The sequence below is a fragment of the Myotis brandtii genome, unplaced genomic scaffold (assembly GCF_000412655.1).
Source record: "Myotis brandtii unplaced genomic scaffold, ASM41265v1 scaffold421, whole genome shotgun sequence".
Taxonomy (NCBI): Eukaryota; Metazoa; Chordata; class Mammalia; order Chiroptera; family Vespertilionidae; genus Myotis; species Myotis brandtii.
Window position 1 is genome coordinate 21,728 of NW_005366140.1, and position 7,774 is coordinate 29,501.

The following is a 7,774-nucleotide window of genomic DNA, read 5'->3' on the forward strand; positions in this document are numbered from 1 at the left end:
TAGTGGTGGTGGTAGCAGTGGTGGTGGTGGTGGTGGTGGTGGTGGTAGTGGTGGTGGTGGTGGTAGTGGTGGTGGTGGTAGTGGTAGTGGTGGTAGCGGTGGTGGTGGTGGTGTGTGTGTGAGGAGGCCCTGATTTGTTGTGCTTGCCAATTTCAGTGGTACAAATACTTCCACCATGGCAGATGTCTAGCAACCAGTGTGAACCAATGTGGAGTTGGGAAGGGCACTCTCCAAGCCAACATGAGCCAGCTCCTGCCAATTCCTGTGCCACAGAGGCCGTGGGAGTGGCCCGAGAAGCCCCAGCACATGCAGGGCACCTGCAGAAGTGAAGCTGATGGAGAGGAAGAAGACAGTGTCTGCTATGAAGCTGAGGACAGCAGAGAACTGGCTGGACATGCTCTGTGCCAAAAACACTGCAATCATAGAACTGCAGAACCAGGAAGGAACACAGAACTCCCTTGTTCTTCAGGAGAGATCCTGAGGCCCAGAGAGAGACACTAGCTTGCCCTGGTGGCTTGTGGCATAAAGCTTGCCCTGAAGGCAATGCTTATGTTACTTATCAGTGTTTTATTTCCCTGTTGACTAAACAATCTCAGTATATTGTTTTTGAATGTTTTTTATGTATTTGGGAAACTCCTTCACTCTCCACATATTCCCTACACTTCTCCTTAGATTTCTAAGTTGCACTGTCCTGAAAAGGATTCCAGGAAGAATCTTACCAAGCAAAGGATGATGGGAAAAGAGAAATCCTTGCCAGTTCTTGGCTAGAGGCTATTGATTCTGCCCATTGATCTAGGCTCTGATACATGGCTTGCCAGCTCCAATATCACATCTATATAAAAGAGCTTGAATTTCTTGACTCTCCTCTTAAATTCACATTGTCAGGGCTTCCTGCCTCTGAAGCAAGACTGCATGCCTCAGTGCACCCAGATACTACCGCCCAGACTTCCAATATCCTGCTCAATGAGATGAGTTAGAGACGGAGTCAGCCTGCCTTCACTTAGGGGCTGGTAATTTCTGAGATGGAGTCAAGCCCTTAATGTATCCTGCTTCTGCTTTCTCAGTCTATTAATTCCTCTTTCCTGCCCTCCGATACTACACCCTCAAAGCAGCTGGTGCTAAAACAACTGGAGCAGAGGAAAGGGGGTGGGAAACAGTTCATATAGATGGGCTGATCAGAGGAGTCCCCATTAGGGAGTGACGCGCTAAGGATGCTCCTATCTGTTCCCCAGAACCTAGGAATGTGTCACCTTACACAGCAAAGCGGGCTGTGCAGGTGGGATTAAGTTCAGGATCTTGACCTGGGGAGATTATTCTGGATGATGGCTGAGCCCAGTGGAATCGCAGGGTCCTTAAAGGTGGAAAGGGTTGGCAGAGAGATGACAGGGTTGCCGTGTGAGCACTCACGCTGCTGTGCTGGTCCCTGGGCCAGAAAATGGAGGCAGAGACCAGCAGCCAAGGAACGTGGGCAGCCTCCAGAGACTGGGAAAGGCGTGGAAATGGTCTCCCCCGGGGCCTCCAGAAAAAAAAAATGCAGCCCTGACAAAATAGCGATTTCAGCCCAGTGAAGCATACATGTCAGCCTTAGGACCTGGGAACTGTGTGGCAAAGTTGTGTCTCGAGAAATCTCATGGCTTCTGGGCTGGGCCAGTGATGGCAGCCCCTCTGAGATGACCACCAGAAACCCTGCACCCCCAACTCTCCCCATGCTCAAACCCTATGAAAACAACATTGTTTCTTTCTTTCTTTCTTTCTTTCTTTCTTTCTTTCTTTCTTTCTTTCTTTCTTTCTTTCTTTCTTTCTTTCTTTTCTTTTTCTTTTTTATTTTTCTTTTTGCGGTTCAAGGAATGCTAGATCTGGAAAACACTTTAGAGATATGGTTTCTGACCACATAGGTGAGAAACCGAGCAGCGGATTTGGGGGACTGGCCGGAAGTTGAGTGGTTATTTGGGAGCAGAGACAATAGGACCCAACCATCCCACTGGATGCTATTTCCTACTTCTGACTCTTGGAAAGCTTGCAAGTCAGTTACGCTGTGGAACAAAGCATCACTTTTCTTCTTACAACAGGAAGAACACTGTTCTCAGATTTGGTACTTGTGTCTTAGGTACCGGAGAGACCCATGAGAAATAAATAGATGAGGTAGGCAAGGGGGAGAGAGAGCACAGGGCAGGAGACCAGAGGCCTGGGTTTTGTTTCTTCTACAAATACTCATTGGGTGCCAACATTATGCCAGCACTAGGCTAGAAATGGTGGCGGACAAAGGAGTATAGTGTGCCACTGAGTGTCCTTAAGTAAGTCACTCCCTTCTCTGGCCACGGTGGGGACCTCTCCCTAGGTCTCCATTGGCCAGGGCTCTGGGGTTCACATCCCTTTGGAAGCTCATGGAGAGTCAACTAATCAGGATTCAGTGAACCCCCACCACATGCCAGGCACTGCTCAAGCACCTGACGTGGCTCTCATAACTCCATGAAACAGAATCTGTTTTCCTCAAGAAGGGAAGCCGATGCTCACAGAAGCTAACTATCAAAATGCCTGATGAGTAAACAGTGAGCTAGCTTGCCAACCAAGGACCATTCGACTCCAAAACATGAGGCTGCTCTAGCCAATCCTGAGCAGGAAGTACCATGTGACTTGTGAATATAGGAAGTTCACAGAGAGGCATATATCTAGATGGTGCATGTATGGGGAAAGCGAGAACTTCCTAGAAGATCCCATCAGCAAATCATGAGTGTGATGCTTAATTAGTCCTGCCTTGGTCTCCTCACTAGGCCCCATCCTTTTCTTCCCTCCCAGTGTCTTAAAATCTGTGGACCTTGTTAAGGAACTGTACACCCTCCATGGATTGCCTAACTTATTATTTCACGTGATCATACCAAATGTGCAGGGAGGATATTGGGAAGTGCATTAAACTCTTATTACAGAAGAGTAGGGTCACTTGGTAAGTTATATAAGTGTCTAACCACTTTGTTGTACACCTGAAAGTAATATAATATTGAATGTCAACTATAATTGAAATTGTTAAAAAATAAAAATAATGTTAAAAAATAAAAATGCTCATAGAAGAAGAAGAAGAAGAAGAAGAAGAAGAAGAAGAAGAAGAAGAAGAAGGCAACTAGGTTGAAACTCAGGAAGAAGAAGAAGAAGAAGAAGAAGAAGAAGAAGAAGAAGAAGAAGAAGAAGAAGAAGAAGAAGAAGAAGAAGAAGAAGAAGAAGAAGAAGAAGAAGAAGAAGAAGAAGAAGAAGAAGAAGAAGAAGAAGAAGAAGAAGAAGAAGAAGAAGAAGAAGAAGAAGAAGAAGAAGAAGAAGAAGAAGAAGAAGAAGAAGAAGAAGAAGAAGAAGAAGAAGAAGAAGAAGAAGAAGAAGAAGAAGAAGAAGAAGAAGAAGAAGAAGAAGAAGAAGAAGAAGAAGAAGAAGAAGAAGAAGAAGAAGAAGAAGAAGAAGAAGAAGAAGAAGAAGAAGAAGAAGAAGAAGAAGAAGAAGAAGAAGAAGAAGAAGAAGAAGAAGAAGAAGAAGAAGAAGAAGAAGAAGAAGAAGAAGAAGAAGAAGAAGAAGAAGAAGAAGAAGAAGAAGAAGAAGAAGAAGAAGAAGAAGAAGAAGAAGAAGAAGAAGAAGAAGAAGAAGAAGAAGAAGAAGGCAACTAGGTTGAAACTCAGGACAATAAAGTACTGACCTGGCTCATTCAGCTGGTTTACAACCCACATAGAGCAAGAACCCCATCTCAGTAATCTAATCCAGAGCTCGTTCCATTAGCCTGGAATGTCCCAGTAGCCCTGTCTTCCATTTTAGAACATGCCCAAGAAATTTGTTCCTATCTTCTCCAGGTTTATCTGTCTACTCAAAGGAACCATGTCCGTGTAGGTCCAGTGAGGGTGTATATCAATGTGCCGAAATTCTACCTTCTGGTAGCCACTTATGGTAGGGAAACCATGATCACAGTACATCGCATCTCCTCCCATCGAGAAGTGGAGTCTATGTCCCCATTGCTCAATCTAGGTTGGCCTCATGACTTGCTTTGACCCATAGATCATGGTAGAGGTGATATCGTATAAGTTCCAAAGCCATGGCAGAGCCTTGTGGCTTCTACCTTCCTGCTTCTGGAACCTGAGACCACCAGGCTCCTAAGAAGTCCAGGCCAGCCCCCTGGAGGATGACAGACCTATGGAGTGAGGCCGGCCACCGGGAGATGAAGGTCCAGCTGAGACCCCAGGCATGTGAGTAAGGCCATCAAGACAAATCCAGCCCAAACCCCAGCTGGCCTGTGTCTGCCTTTTATTGTTGCGATTTCTGTTACTTTATGTTCTCTGCGATGTGCAGAGTCCTCACCCTGCCTCTGCCATTATCTGAGTCCTCCTCCTGGACTGCCAGTTTTCTAATTGAGCGACTCAACAAACTGATTTCACCCCTTTGGCCCTCTATCTTCTTATCTGTATATTGGCAATAATAACTCATAGATACAAAGAGCATTTTGAAGTTCACCAGATAGGAGGGGGGTGGGAGAATGGGCAAAAAAAGGGGGAAGAGATTAAGATGTGCAAACTGTCAGTTAAAAAATAGTCACAAGGATATAAAGTATAGCACAGGTAATAAAATCACTAATATTGTAATAACTATGTCTGGTGTCAGATAGGTACTAGACTTATCGGGGTGATCAGTGTGTACGGTATATAAATGTCTAATCACTGTGTTGTACACCTGACACTAATATAATATTATATGTCAACTGTAATTTAAAAATAAAAAATGTATTTTAAGAAATTTAAAAAAATAATACCTCATGGGAGTAGTTAAGAAAATTTAATGAGATAGTGGAACTGATTTATAAACTACTGAATGATCTAGAAAAAATGAAGTCTGTCACTACCAAAACACCTGGATCCCTCACTAAGATCACAAGATCAGGATTTATAAGATTTTGGCAGAAACTAACGACACTGTCATGCCTGAGTCGTTAACATACCTAAAGCACAGGTATCTAGCATGCCTGAGTCGTTAACATACCTAAAGCACAGGTATCTAGCATGCCTGAGTCGTTAACATACCTAAAGCACAGGTATCTAGCATGCCTGAGTCGTTAACATACCTAAAGCACAGGTATCTAGCATGCCTGAGTCGTTAACATACCTAAAGCACAGGTATCTAGCATGCCTGAGTCGTTAACATACCTAAAGCACAGGTTTCCAGCATGCCTGAGTACATCCCAAGACAAGATCAGGAAGTGCCTTGAGATCAGCAAGGTGGGTAGAGAGAAAGTCTGAGATTCAGCAAAAGGTGAAAGGGAGACCCTGGTGGGTAAACTAGTGACCCTCAGAGCTGCTATTCGAAAGGGAAAGGAGATGCTGATAAAAAGCATTTGAAGTGGATCAGTGTTTGTTTAGTAGAAGAAACTTAGAGATCTTGTTTTCTGAAATTTTAATTTTTTCCATCTACTCACACATGGCCCTGTCTTCCTATGAAGGCGCTGATTTTGGCATTGTCTGTACTTTTTCCCGTTCCATGCTTCATCTCTCCAAGGAAGCAGGTTCCTTTGACTGCTCCCTTTTCATGTTGCAGAATTAGAGACAGATTTCACCTGATAACATTGCTTGAAACCAAGAAGAGATCGAGTCCGGTTCCCGATTTTATACAAGAGGGTGAGTCCTTTACCCATGGCCTCATTGTTAGTTACTAGGAAAAGGGTTCAAAAGCTAGATTCTTGCCCTGGCTCTGCCACTCTGTTGGACCCCCTTAGAAGAAGGTAGAAAATACCCACACCACAAAGCACTTAACTCTAGGATTTCTAGCTTGATGGCCATGATGACCCTCATTCTACAGAAGTGGAAACGGAGGCATGGGAGGTTGACCGCTGTGCCCAAGGCCACACAGCCAGCAGGTGCAGTAGGTGAGCGAGCAAAGGTCTGAATTCAGTCTGTCTTCTACGAGGCTCCATCTTTTCTGCCCCACCAAGAAGGAAGGGCTGGGATGTTGAACAGATTCAGTCTCGTGGCATTGCAGTGAATTCTAGAATTTCTCTCTTCTCCAGCCCCTGAGTCCCTGGTCTTGTGCCCACTGGGACAGCGAAGCTAGTGACCCAGGATGCACCTCTAGGGGGCGTCTTGCAGGACCCCTTGGAACTAAATTATCTCCCCCAACTAATAGTAAACCCACAAGGAGAGGCTCATTTCTTGGGTTTAAAAAGAGATTTGGTTTTTAAGAACTTTCTCAAACTGCAAACACCCTTGGAAGAAGCAAAAACTGTGAACCTTTCTCAGTTAAGTCTAGGTCCCTCAGAATGAAACCCAAGACCAGCATTTGGTCCTGGAGAGCCCCTACGTCAAATCTGGGAAAGATGCAGTGAAAGGAGAGTTTGGGCAAATGTTGAGAGAGGCTGCCGTTCAGCTTCCAAGTACTTGCTGAGGACTCAGTGCCAGTGGACCCTTCCCACTAGCTCTAGGCCACCCATTGAGGTGGAGATGAGGGTCAGATCACTCTTCTCATTGGTTTCCAACTGACCTTTGCTTAAGCTCCTCAAGCAGTGGGAGCAGACATTATCCTCCTGGCCTCTCTCTTCTCTGTCTCTTCAGGGTTCTTTTCAGGAACAGTCTGAATGGAGAGGCCCAATCTGCCTCAACAGACATCTGCAAACAGAGAGGGTGTTAAACCCACCGGCCCCTCCTTTCCCCAGCCCTCCCATCTCTCCCATCTATTGTGGAGGGATGAGGGTCAGATCACTCTTCTCATTGGTTTCCAACTGACCTGCTTGAGGAGCAGTGGGAGCAGACATTATCCTCCTGGCCTTCTCTGTCTCTTCAGGGTTCTTTTCAGGAACAGTCTGAATGGAGAGGCCCAATCTGCCTCAACAGACATCTGCAAACAGAGAGGGTGTTAAACCCACCGGCCCCTCCTTTCCCCAGCCCTCCCATCTCTCCCATCTATTGTCAACGTTGGAAATGAATTGTGTAAACAAACTTTTTTTTAATCTACAGTAGCCCTAATTGAATCCTCTTGCCGCATTGTTATGGAGAAACAAGGGTAATTTCCTGTCAGTTATTGAGCTATTTAGCAATTATTTCTTATCATTAGTTTGCAAATTCAAACAGCATCAAATTCTGTTTGCCAAGTTACAAAGGCATGGCATCCAGGCCCTCTTTGCAAAAGCCAGGCCATTCTCTCAGGCCCCCCTCCTCCTCCCTGGCCTGCCTGCCTGCAGGGGCTTCTTCAGAAAAAAAGGTCAGTGCCCAGGAGAGGCTGCCTACTGGGTGTTTATCTCCCTTTGGCACTCTCATTAGCTAATGAGTGAGCTGTGTGCCCCCATGGGAGTGACATCGCCACTGGGGAGCTCAGAGTTGGCTTCTATATCTGCTACCCTTGGTATTGGGTCACCTGGCTGGCCGGCTTCTGCTAAACAGGTAGCACGAAGATGGGAACATTGCACATTACCACCTTTCACGGTCTGTTTGCTTTGCCTACACTGGGGCCTGTTTCCTTATATCAAAAAGTATTTCTCAGGCACTCAATTCATGGCATCTATGCACAAAAATGTCACAGGCAGGGGTCTGAATTCAGTCTGTCTTCTACGAGGGCTACATCTTTTCTGCCCCACCAGGAAGGGAGGGCTGGGACGTTGAACAGATTCAGGCTCATGGCGTTGCAGTGAATTCTAGAATTTCTCTCTTCTCCAGCCCCTGAGTCCCTGGTCTTGTGCCCACTGGGACAGTGAAGCTAGTGACCCAGGATGCACCTCTAGGGGGCGTCTTGCAGGACCCCTTGGAACTAAATTATCTCCCCCAACTAA